The sequence below is a fragment of the Martes martes genome (genome assembly GCF_963455335.1).
Source record: "Martes martes genome assembly, chromosome: 2".
Lineage (NCBI taxonomy): Eukaryota > Metazoa > Chordata > Mammalia > Carnivora > Mustelidae > Martes > Martes martes.
Window position 1 is genome coordinate 122,725,684 of NC_137889.1, and position 3,676 is coordinate 122,729,359.

General features: G+C 39.8%; 1 pseudogene across 1 annotated transcript; it reads left to right on the forward strand.

Annotated features, from left to right (window-relative positions):
* Positions 1-3,058: 3,058 nt before the first annotated feature.
* Positions 3,059-3,451, forward strand: LOC308339210 (small ribosomal subunit protein eS24-like; annotated as a pseudogene). The gene has a single exon. The product of its transcript is annotated as a small ribosomal subunit protein eS24-like (transcript).
* The last annotated feature ends 225 nt before the right edge of the window (positions 3,452-3,676 follow it).

A 3,676-nucleotide genomic window follows, 5' to 3' on the forward strand; every position in this document is an offset into this window, starting at 1 on the left:
CCTATTTTGTCAATGAAAACTTGTAGAAAAGATGAAGTGATTCACTGAAATCAAGGAAGAACTCAGTTTCAAATCCTATCTTAAAGATTTAGCTGAACTCCATTAAAAAAATGTTTGGTGTGTTCTTATTTAATTTAAGAACAGTTTAATAGGGGCACATGGGTGGCTCAGTGGGTTAAAGCCTTTGCCTTTGGCTCAGGTCATGATCCCAGGGTCCTAGAATCAAGCCCCACATCAGGCTCTCTGCTCAACAGGGAGCCTGCTTCCTCTCTCTGCCTACTTGTGATCTCTGTCTGTCAAATAAATAAATAAAATCTGCAAAAAAAAAGAACATTTTAATAATTAATATTTTGAATTTAGTTAATGCACTGGTGTGACTATATACATACTCTCTTTATTTTAAAGAAATTCATGGGGTTTGCTTTACAGACCATGAGCTTCATCCTACTGTTGTAGTAGGCAGCTGCTCCATTCAGTGGGGTGCTATTTAGCACAAGAAAAGATGGAAATGTTAACAAACACCCTCCCTCTCAGAGCTTCTCAACTAACCACTGACTGCTTAGGAAAACACTAAACTCACTTCACATTAAATTCTTAGGTTCTGTTCATCAGATGAGAAAAAAGTGCAACATCAAACAATGAGACTAACCCTTCCTAGTTGGCTATTCCATTTTCTAAAGTGGAATGAGAATTTAGGATTTTCTAAAATGAGAAAACAATGTGCTTATGTAATTAAAATGTGTTGACCAGAAAATGTTGAAAGGCTCGCTAGACACATTAATCATTGTGAAGTAAGAATATTAACTTAATTTTTTGAAAACAAGATTAAGTGGTAGAATTAGTCCTTTTTAAAAATTTTCCCCATTATGAAATCAAAGGTGATCGAAGAGACTTAAATGATAAGCAAATCAACCTCAGTTCCTATATAAGTTATGGAAGGTAGAAAATTCGGAGATTAGAGACTGTTTCTACATCCTCATGATCCTTGGATGTGGACTGCTATGGTAGGGAGTGATGAGCTCTACAGTTGAACACCATGGGAGACCACCAAAAGAAATGAAAAAATTCAGTTATCATGATCCCTGGATAATTGCTTAAATAGCAGCTTGTCTCAAGGATGAAAAAGGCAAATATTATGAGATTTTATGGCATTATGCAACTCTGTTTTCCTAATCAAATCCAGAAGGTTGAACTTCACTTTTCCAAGCTTTATTTTCTGTTTTTAATTAAATGGAAATAGAAATAATACTATAGTTAATGACAAAGAGCATCTAAAAGAGTTTCATGCAGTGGCTGGAAGAGAATTCATACTACCTAAGAGGTTGTAGTAGTCACAAGAGTAATTAACCAGTTCTGTAAAAGACTATGCTCTTAAAAAAGTATCTATTTTAGGGGTACCTGGGTGACTCAGTCAGTTAAAGCATCAGATTCTTGATCTCAGCTCTGGTCTTGACCTTAGTGGCATGAGTTCAAGACCCATTTTGGGCTCCACAGAGCCTATTTTAATCACAACAACAACAACAACAAACCAATAACAACAAAACAACAGAAAAGAGGGGCACCTGGGTGGCTCCGTTGGTTAAGTGTCCAACTCTTGATTTCAGTTCAGGTTATGATCTTAGGGTTGTACGATCAGCCCCCCATCAAGTTACATGCTGGGTGTGGAGCCTATTTAAGATTTTCTCTTTTGCAGGGCACCTGGGTGGCTCAGTGGGTTAAAGCCTCTGCCTTCAGCTCGGGTCATGATCTCGGGGTCCTGGGATCGAGCCCTGCATCGGGCTCTCTGCTCAACAGGGAGCCTGCTTCCTCCCTCTCTCTCTCTGCCTGCCTCTCTGCCTGCTTGTGATCTCTGTCTGTCAAATGGATAAATAAAATCTTAAAAAAAAAAAAAAAAAAAAAGATTTTCTCTTTTGCTCTCCATCTGCCCTGCCCCCCCAAAATCTATTTTAGAAACCTGTATGTTGACCCATCAAACACCCCCTAATGTAGACCAAAGGAAATAAATTTATTTTAAAGGTTATTTAATATTTATTGCATGACTTCTTTGTGCCAAGCAGTTTGCTTAGTAAGTAAAACAAACTCCCTTCTTGTTTGGACCTTCCCATTCAATCAGGAATAAAACAATATATCAGTTGTAAATGCTCAAATGCCGTGAAGGACAGAGATATCCTGAAAGAGAGTAGAAGGAGGTCATTTTTATCACAGAAGGTCAAAGGTGATATTTCACTTTAGTCCAGTTATTTGACGACTGTCCAACAAGAATTAAAAATGAAAAGTTTTTATGAGAGCAAAAACTGTATTTTCAAATGCACCAACAGGAGAAATAGCACATTTTAAGAAGTAACCAACGTCCAGGTAGTTAGATTGTAGACAGAGGGAAAATAACATGAAGACTGAACAAGTTAAGATCAGCAAGATGATTTAGGGTCCTGTATGCCAATATCAGAAATTCTAGGGGGCACCTGGGTGGTTCAGTGGGTTAAAACCTCTGCCTTCAGCTCAGGTCATGATCCCAGGGTCCTGGGATCAAGTCCCACATCGGGATCTCTGCTCCGCGGGGAGCTTGTCTCTCCCCACCCCCCCCACCCCCGCCCGCCTGCCTCTCTGCCTACTTGTGATTTTTGTCTGTCGAATAAACAAATAAAATCTTTAAAAAAAAAAAAAAAAGAATTTCAGATTTTCTCTAAGTGAAAATAAGAAGCTACGGGGAGGGGCACCTGGGTGGCTCAGTGGGTTAAAGCCTCTGCCTTCGGCTCCGGTCATGATCCCAGGGTCCTGGGATCGAGCCCCGCATCGGGCTCTCTGCTCAGCGGGGAGCCTGCTTCCTCCTCTCTCTCTCTGCCTGCCTCTCTGCCTGCTTGTGATCTCTGTCTGTCAAATAAATAAATGAAATCTTAAAAAAAAAAAAAAAAAAGAAGCAGCTACGGGGAAATTTTGCTAGGATATCATATGGTCCAATTTGTGTGCATGTGGTTTTTTAAAAATATTATTCCAGGGCAGATGGTGGTTCTCTTTTCCTCTCCAGCTGCTTGAAGTTCAGCCACCATCATGAACCATCATGAATGACACAGTAACTCTCTGGACCAGGAAGTTCATAACCAACTGACTACTTGAGCAGAAACAGATGGTCACTGATGTCCTTCACCCTGGAAAGGAAACAATACCTAAGACAGAAATTCGGGGAAAACTAGACAAAATGTTCAAGACCACACCAGATGTCATATTTGTATTGGAATTCAGAACCCATTTTGGTGGTGGCAAGACAACTGGGTTTGGCATGATTTATGATTCCTTGAATTATGCAAAGAAAAATGAACCCAAACAAAGACTCACAAGATATGGCCTATATGAGAAGAAAAAGATACCAAGAAAACAGTGAAGGGAATGCAAGAACAGAATGAAGAAAGTCAGGGGGACTACAAAAGCCAATTTGGGTGCCAGCAAAAAGTGAGTCAGAGATTGGACAAAGGAAGGAGTAAAGATGCTGCAGTGGGTTCCTCTGTGGTGATTGTGCAGATTTTTCATGAAAGGATTAATAAACTAAGAATATTAAAGATATATTGTTCTATAATTGTTTGGAATGCAGTTGAATAAAAGTGATAGAGGAAGACTGTGGAAACGTGAAGAGTTGACTGGGGGCCATGCTGGGGAAGAGGGAAAGAAGGGTACAGATGTG